The sequence below is a fragment of the Rhinatrema bivittatum genome, chromosome 3 (genome assembly GCF_901001135.1).
Source record: "Rhinatrema bivittatum chromosome 3, aRhiBiv1.1, whole genome shotgun sequence".
Classification (NCBI taxonomy): Eukaryota; Metazoa; Chordata; class Amphibia; order Gymnophiona; family Rhinatrematidae; genus Rhinatrema; species Rhinatrema bivittatum.
Window position 1 is genome coordinate 358,146,738 of NC_042617.1, and position 9,395 is coordinate 358,156,132.

Genomic DNA, 9,395 nt, shown 5'->3' on the forward strand with positions numbered 1-9,395 from the left:
CCATCCGTGACACCGACATCACAGAAGGACAGGAGCAGCGAACAAAACAAAGCTATAAGCACTGGAGCCCCCACTAGCTGAAGAAAAAGAGTAGGAGCCTGGTGCTACAATCAGCAGGGATCCCCAAGCCCCGCCCTCCAGAGGAGTGCAGCTTTCTGTTTACGCAGGGCCTTTCAGCTGCTCCTGATGCACTGGCCTACAGCCTCTCCTCCGGATGCCAACTGCAGCGTTTGCTGTGCTGGCAGCAGCATAGGAGGAAGAACACGCATGAGGGAACAGAGCGGTGGGCGGGGAAGGGCGAGGAGAGCGCGGAGGGTGGAGGAGGAGGAGAGAGAGTGTGAGAGATCCTATGCCTCTGGCCCCCCTCCCCCACACACATATATACATACCTCACTCACCCCCACAGATCACCCACTCCGTCCACACAGCCTTCCATCCAGAAGCAGCTGCAAGACGGCACGTACAGGTCATGGAGGTATAAAATGCGCTCTTTGAAGTTACTATGGGACCGATACAGTAAAGTCCGCAGGAGAGGGCGCACGATACAGTATGCACATTAGGTCCGGCGGTAGAAACAGGTAAAAAGAGGCGCTAGGGACACTAGCGCGTCCCTAGCGCCTCTTTAGGGACAGGAGCAGCGGCTGTCAGCGGGTTTGACAGCCGACGCTCAATTTTCCTGGCGTCAGTTCTGAAGCCCGCTGACAGCCACGGGTTCGGAAACCGGACGCCAGCAAAACTGAGCGTCCGGTTTTCAACCCGCGAGCCTACTTCGAATTTTTTTTTCTTGTTACTATTTTTACCCTTCGGGACCTCCGACTTAATATCGCTATGATATTAAGTCGGAGGGTGCACAGAAAAGCAGTTTTTACTGCTTTTCTGTGCACTTCCCCGGCGCCGGCAGAAATTAGCGCCTACCTTTGGGTAGGCGCTAATTTCTTAAAGTAAAATGTGCGGCTTGGCTGCACATTTTACTTACTGAATCGCGCGGGAATACCTAATAGGGCCATCAACATGCATTTGCATGTTGCGGGCGCTATTAGGTTCGGGGGGGTTGGACGCGCGTTTTCGACCCCTTACTGAATAAGGGGGTAACGCTAGGCGTCGAAAACGCGTGTCCAATCAAGGGTTAACAGTGCGCTCCGTCAGAGCGCACTGTACTGTATCGGCCCATATGCAATTGTAGACTTGTTGAGTTTGTGAAAAAAAAAATTATTTTTTTTTTTGCTTCTTTTCCTATATTTTTGATTTTGCAGAATTTCAGGTGCCAGGCACCAAATTGTAAGTTCCCAGGATTTTTCAAGCCCTGCAAGAAGACTCTTGTTCATCATAGTCATTTCCAGTGTTTCAACTCTATAAGAAAACTGCACTCCTGAGATTAAATTCTAAGGGATATGCACCAAGAAAGATACAAATCCATATCTGGCGGAGGGGGCGGGAGGTATGGAGAAGAGAAATGCACAAAACAACACAAGAAATTCTTAGTGCACGTGAGTGCTGTTTACTTACCTCTCAGGGCGATGCAATACAATGCACTCAGCTCAGCACATGGCTTTACACGCATTTGGATGCGCATCCAAACCAGCGCGCAGCGAATAGCTGTCATCACATTTAAATTCATGGCAATGAGGCTATTAGCTATTACCCACCTATGCAAAAAAAAAATGTGCACCCAACGCACACATTTTTACTCTCAAAAATTAACGCCTGCCCCGGAGCAGGCATCAAGCCTTGAGAAGCCCCTAAAGTTGACAGAAAAGCAGAAAATACATTAAGGAGCATCCATTTCCCTAACCCGTGGCTATGCGCAGGTTAGGAAAATGGACGCTCGTAAAACTGAGTGTCTGTTTTTCTAACCCGCACTGACAGCCACCTCTCCCAGGCACCCAATGCCAAGGAGGCGCTAGGGATGCACAATTTCCCCCTAGCGCCTCCTTTTTACCGCAGCAGCTCATTTTAATATTGAATCGGGTGCCCAGGAAAGGTGGATCGGCACGCATTAGGCGAGCGGGCACGAGGGGAGACCCAAGATGGCTGCTCATGGAGAAGCTGGGCTGGAGCTCTCTCCATTTCCTTGGTTTGTCTTTTTTCCTCAAAATGACTCATACCAAATGGAAAGCCAAATTGAGGGAGACGGCCCAGGCTTCTCCCTCGACTGACTTGCTTCAGCCCAGGATCGAGGGCTTCTTTGCTCCAACATCTACAAACATGCCAGGCATGGGTGCCCTTGTGGATGCTGACGCGGAGCGAACGCCAACGCCGCGGGCCAAAGAAACATCACCGAGTCCTGGTGCACCTACAACTCCGTCTCCTCCTTTCAATAAAACGCCCGTGGAAGCAGAGCCAAGACTGGTAAGCCCCACAGTTGATCGGGTGACTCTGGCACCTGGAGGCACCACTACAAAGGCAGCTACAGGCCTTAGTTTTGTGGTCCCATCAGAGGAGTTAAGTGGAGGAGTCTTTTCTACCTCTGTTCAGGGAATTACATCTAATACTCCCTCGATGCAGTCTTTGCCATCAGCATTTGGAGAGGATTTGGCTGGAAACAACTCCTTATCGAGCGAAAGTGGCTTGGATACCAGGACATGCTTGGCTCCAAAGGTCACTTTAATTAAATCCCACGTTATTACATTGGACGCTGTTTAGAATGCCTTAGTTTCATTACAAGCTTGTATTTCCTCTTTAACAAAGATTGCTTTGGATACTAATCAACGTGATTTGGTTACTGATAAATTGGTTGCCTCACACAGGGAGGGATTGAAGTTCTGGAGTCTCGAGTATCCATAGTTGAGAAGATTCAAAACTGCTTGGTTCAGTCTGATTTGATTGACTCCAAGAAGTTAGAGAACATTGAGAATGCTATGAGAAGTCTGAATTTGAGAGTTCTTAATTTTCCAGTTATCAAATTGATTCCACCATTGGATCTCTTTAAGAACTATATTTCACACGTTCTCAAGATTCCTAAGGAGGCAATGCCAGTTATTACTAAAGCATATTATTTGCCACAGCAATCTACAGGAATTAATGAAGGTCAAGTGCAAGATTCTTCTTTAAACTGAATGGACTTTCTTGAAACATCACAAGAAGTTCTAGCATCTAAAAGGGGAATTTTATTGGTCTCTTTTGCCTTTTTGAATGATAGAAAAATCTGAGGACTGAATTTCTTTCTTAATAGGTTATTGCCTTTTTATGGTCAGAAGATATTGATATTTCCTGATATAACCAGAGTAAGCCATGATTGTAGGAGGAAGTTTTTCTCCATGCGATCTGAAGTCTTGTCATTAGGCACACAGTTTACATTGAGATGCACATGTTTTGTGAAACATCTAAATGTTAACTATCTCTATTTTGAAGCATCATTGTGGATAATACATTGAAATTGTTGGCTCAGTGTGCTGTGGCAATCAAAAAAGCAAACAGAATGAAAGGAATTAGGAAGGGAATGGCAAATAAAATGGAGGATGTTGCAATGCCTCTGAACCACTCCATGGTGAGACCGCACCTTGAATACTGTGTGCAGTTCTGGCCATCACATCTCAAAAAGGATATAGCTTCATTGGAGAAAGTGCAGTGAAGGGCGACCAAAATGATAAGAGGCATGGAACAGCTGCCCTGTGAGGAAAGGCTGAAGAAGTTAGGGCTTTTCAGTTTGGAGAAGAGACAACTGAGGGGGGATATGGTAGAAGTCTACAAAATCATGAAAGGACTTGAACATGTTAATGTAAATCGGTTATTTACTCTCTCAGATAATAGAAGGACCCGGGGACACTCCATGAAGTTAGCCAGTAGCTCATTTAAAACAAATCGAATAAAATTCTTTTTCACTCAGCGCAGAGTTAAGCTCTGGAATTCATTGCCAGAGGATCTGGATACAGCAGTTGGTAGAACTGGGTTTAAAAAAGGTTTGGATAAGTTCCTAGAGGAAAAATCCATAAACTGCAATTAATTAATTAATAAGCAATAGTAGCTTGATATCTATTTAATGATTGGGTTCTTGCTAAGTACTTGTGAGTTGGACTGGCCACTGTTGGAAACAGGATGTTGGGCTTGATGGATCCTTGTTCTGACCCAGTATGGCATGTTCTTCTCAACTGAGATTATTCCTGGATTCGCATGCCCAAGAAGAAGTTGGTATGGCAATCTGGAAATGATGGTGTTTTGCTATGCTTCTCTGTTTCTTTTTTCTTTCTTTCAGTGTTTAATTGCTCCTTTTCTTTTTCTTGGTCTCCCCGTTTTCCTATTAATATTTTGAGAAATCTGTGAAGATATATATTTTTCCTTTTATATTAATATGATGCTAATTTTTGTGTATGCTATGACACATCTATCATATTTTCTGGTACAAGGATTCTTGTGTTTAAATTGTAAAATTTGTTAAAAAATAAAATAAAAAAAAGAGAGAGCGCGGGCGCTCAATCATGATGGCCCATGTTAACATACACCGATATTGAATCAGCCTAATTGATATCAGATTTAATGCTCACACCGGAACTGATTTTCCTTCTGCTCTGTGAGCTAATCATCTTCTGCTGAGAGAATGTGGTTATCTGAGGGACGGGGGTTTCAAGTGCGTGTAATCTTCATTTTATTCAAGACATTTCCACTGGGTATTGTTTGTCTTAACTCGAAAGCAGAAGCTGAAAGATTCCAATTTCGGAATCTCAGGGGGAGTGGTAGGGATTGTAGAGATGGGCAGACTAGATAAGCCATATGGACTTTTTCTACTGTCATGTTTCTATGTTTAAGGATTAGTATTGGCCAGCTCATGGCCTTCTCCCCCCTCCCCTTCCCTAGTCTCTGGCCACTCCCAGTCAATACTTGGACATGCCCAACCTCTGGAAGTGGCCCCATCCTCCATTAAAAAACACCAGGGGACACTCTAGTTGAGGGTAGATGTTGGCTAATAAGTATAATTCGGACACGCCAGTTTGCCCCTTTCTTCTCTTTCCCTCTAGCTACCATCCTTCCTTGCCTTCACTATCACCTTCTGCAGGGGGACTTCCAGGTCGCCAGCCCAGAACCTTTTTAAAAAACTTTGCTTCCTTTTCCCCATTGGGAAGCAGTGGAAGATGAAGGCTGCTGTGGAATGTGAACCGGTACCTTTTTAATTTAGAAAATCACCACTGACCCTCTGCACTAAAGTGATCTTCCAGCTGTCAGCCAAGCAAGCTGGACCACTTGCCATTAGCAAAGGCAACCGCCCCCCTTTTTGCGATTAGCAAAGGCGTGTAGCCAAATAGTTCCTGCCATCAAGGCTGGACAATCTGCAGCACCCCCCAAGGCCTGGAACCGCCTGATGATGATAAACCTTGCCACCTCCTCCTGGGATCTTGACATACAGCCATACTGTGCAAGTAGGCTTTGGCGACTCCCGTTTTGGATTTTTTCCATTCCTTGTAGATGGCCGTATGCTTCTCTATACCTAAACCAAACCTTAGGAACCCTGCCTTTTCTTTCCCCATCACCTGTGCTCTCTGTTATTTGTCCCAAGCATGGTTGAATTCTGTGACGGTTTTGGTCAGTACCATCTCTATCAACAGGATATCCTAGGCCCCCTCAGGGAAGAATTTTCTCTTCATATTTACTCTGATCCCCTCTCTCCAGCTTCATATCATGACGACCCCTTGTCCTTAAATTTCTCTTTTCTATGGAAAATGCTTCCTTCTCGTACTTTACTGAAACCTGCTCACTACATAAACGTTTCTGATTTATTCCCTCTTACCTCCGGAGAATGCGTGTGGAATTTCACAAGCTTTTAAGTCTTCTAGGGCCTGTGTTGTAGGTCCTAGAAGATCATTTTGGTCGCCCTTCTCTGATCTGAGCCCAATACTCAAGATGGAGGTCTCACTAGGAATCTAACAGAAGGGCAACGTTACCTCTTTTTCTCCTGCTGGCCGATACTTCTTCTTATGCACCCGAGCAAGGTTATCTTTCCCCATCACGTTATTCCAAAGGCCGACAAACGTCTGGCTGAACGCCCCCTTTCCTGTGTGGCAGTTACCAAGTCTTGCTCCTGACTGACAGGTGGCTGATAAGTCAATTAGTCTGACTGTCAGGCGCACCAGTACAGATTCAGCAGCAGCAGCGGAAGAATCCATACTGCTCCTTACAGTATGTACCAAAATATAAACAAAATTAAAATATTTACTAGTTAGATGCTTTACAATTTCACAGGGAGTCGCTGACAGCATGCCCCTATTGTTTTAGGCTTGTCACCACACCAGAGGCTGCTCTCCTCTGTGGAGCGCGCTGCTGGTCCCTCAGCGCTCAAATCTGTACGTGCTCTTAAACAGTAAGGCGTCTGCTGCAGCTGGACACGTCGTGTCTCTGCAGCCGGCATGCTCCAGCTTTTTTTAAATCACAGTTTACAGCTTAGTACTAAAGTTTAAATGCGGCAGCTCTCAATGGAGTGTGGTAAATTAGACGGCAGATTGAATATTGTGGAGAAACAAAAAGTGAACAGCGTGCAGTGTCCCTTTAAGAGCACCTCCTGCGGCTAAATTCTGCTCTGTGCATGCAAGTCTAGCCCGTCTGTCTGTCTGTCACGTTCCCCAGCTGTCTCAACTTCAGAATAATAAAGCCTTTGTGCACCAGGCCCCTAGACTTGAGGCCCAGGTGAGCTCATATTACACAGTTTTCAAATTAAAAAAATAATAATAAAATGGTATAAGATAGAAACGGCCTTTATTGTAGATTTAATATCAGGCAGAATCACCTGAATGAAAGATGAATGGAGACAGATTTCCAACATCAACCAAGAGAGCCCCCTTATTCAGCCAGTGCTTTCCTGAAAACCAGCTCCCTGTGAAAATAAAAGTCAACAGGGAATAATAAGGACACGGCAAATTTGTGTATAGGTTGCAAACGACTTAGAAAAGGAATTCCCTCTTTTCCTCCTGATCCTATAGGACCCCCTGCATCCAGCAAACGACCATTTGAGGATTCGGCTCGCGTCCACTCCCGAAACCCGTGTCATTCATGTCACTTGTCTTCAAACCTCATTCAATAATGAAACAGATGGTCCTCCCATTGATTTTTTTTTAACCTCTTCACTCAGATGACATACCCGGGAGCCATCGGGATCCCCTGCCAGCCACAAGGCCTGGAGGCTTGCCTCTCCTCTATGGCTATCCCTCAACAGTGCTCTATGGCTAGCAGGGGTCGCCATAGCAGCAGCATCCGCCATCTTCTCTCTCTTCCCACCTCTCCTCCCCCAGAGCTCCAGCACTTTGTCCACACCGTGGATGGATATTTCTGAAATGATGAATTACTTCACCTAATGTTCATTAGACATTTAAAAGAACTTCTGTTGTGAGGAAACACACAAAACACTTTTTCTGGAAGAAAAAAAAAAAATCAGCGTGGCCTCCACTTCAGGGTTCTGCCATATGACGCAAACTGCCACAAAGATACAGATTCCACTGGGTAGTCTGCAGGCACTAACCGGCTACAGAGGATAAGAGAGGTCACTTTACACATCCTACGGTGTTTCTCAAGGTGGAGAGAGTAACAGCTTTGACAAGTCACTTGTGGTCAAACACAATGTAGTAACGTATTTAGCACGAGCAGGGCCAGACAGACATTTTGGCGCTCAGGCCAGGCTAATGATTCAGTGACTCCCCCCCCCTCCTGTAATTTGGCACCACCCAAAATATTCCAAATTAGCAGACAAAAATTGAACTGGAAACTGTAACAAGCCCAACTGTATTATGCAGTGCAATAATTGAAAAACAGAAACATCATTATTCCTCACAAAAATCAAGCAACAAAATCAAGAGATATAAAATACCATTCATAATATTAAAACCATACTAATAAAAAGAATAAACATGTCAAAACAACTTATGAATAGGATATACAACCATTAAAAACTCACAAAAATTTGTTCTAATAAACACCAAAAAATATTGCAAAACAGCATCCAAAAATTTAAATTAATAAGGATTTTAAAAATCTCCCTCTGGAAATCTATTGATTTCCAGTCACCCTGAGATTGTTGTGGATTGCAGGGTTGAAGGGAAGGGCCCGCACTAACTTTATTCTCTCTCACACACACACTTACACATGTTCATTCTTTTATAAACTCCCTCACATGCTCTCACACACACACCACACTCACTCTCTCTTCCTTACACATATTACCTTATTCTCTCTCATACACATACATGCTCTCTCTCTCTTCCTCACTCACTCTTGCAGGCTTGCGCTCTCTTTCATACACATGCATGCTTTCACAATCATATGCAGGCTCTCTCTCTCATATACACACAGGCTTGCTCTCTCTCTAAAGCACACCCAAGCTCTCTCTCACACACACACACACACACACACACACATACTGTGCAGGCTTACTCTCTCGCTCACATATAAATGGAGGCTTTCACATACATATGAAGGCTCACTCGCTCTCTCTCATACCAGTGGCAAAGCCAGAACTGATTTTTTGGGTGGGCCCAAGATTAATATGGGTGGGCAGTAAGTCTGCTCAAAATAGTGATGACATATTGCCAGAACTCACAAAGTCTCCCCATCTGTCCAAAGGTCAGAAGACAGCCAAGAACTGATGCGCTAGGTCTCTCCATCAGCAATGCCACACACATCGGCCATGGAGATAGTCATGGCTCCAGAAGTTCTGTTTACACTGCAGTCAGAGGCTGACCTGATGTTAGCTCCAAGAGCTGCCAGTAAGCACACAAAATATTCAAATCCTGCGGAAGCTGTCCCCTTAGGAGGTATTTCCAACTTTGTATGTGGTCAGGGAAGGGAGATTTTTATTTGCCAGGAATAGCATTCTGTCATCAGTTTACATATTAACTTATTTGCACACTGCCTTGGGCAACCTGTAATTGGCCTGTTCACTGTTTTGTGGCAAGCCAGCTCATCATATTCAGCTGTATGTCAGCCACACCAAAGCTCTATCGGCTTTTCAGGTTTTATTTTTTTCAGCCCATTTCTCTTCTGCAGTATCTACAAGTCTATCAGAGTCTAGCACGAGCTTCTATTGTCCAGGACCGAATCGCCGTTCTTTTCCCAGCAAAAAAATTTAAGTGAAAAACAGGAATCCCGCCCAGAAGCCTTTGATCGGTGCCTTCCTAGATGATGCTGGTTACAATTTCCTTAGTCTTACACAGAATTAATCAGGCAGGAATCGGGTAAGCATTGCATTTCACAAAACAACTTCCCAGATTCGTGTTTTAGGTGACTTTTTTTTTTTTTATGCTTTCGTTAATTGAAATTGATTTCACAGAGTTACATTCTGTTGTCCCCAATCAAAGATCTCGTTCAAGTGGATTACAATATGACTCGGGTATACATCGTGTAGAAAAACACGGGAATGATTCCGCCCTGCAGAATTCCCGCGGGAGGCGCAGACCGGGCTGTGGTGTCCCGCATCCTTC

The 9,395-nt window shown here is 44.7% G+C and overlaps 1 protein-coding gene across 1 annotated transcript in view; it reads right to left on the reverse strand.

Moving 5' to 3' along the window:
• Window positions 1–6,799, reverse strand: part of ANKRD6 (ankyrin repeat domain 6) — a 249,225-nt gene extending 242,426 nt beyond the window's left edge. The window contains exon 1 of the mRNA XM_029595416.1: window positions 6,713–6,799. The gene's annotated coding sequence lies outside the window, so the exon portion shown is untranslated. The remainder of the gene's footprint in view (window positions 1–6,712) is intronic.
• Window positions 6,800–9,395: the final 2,596 nt, after the last annotated feature.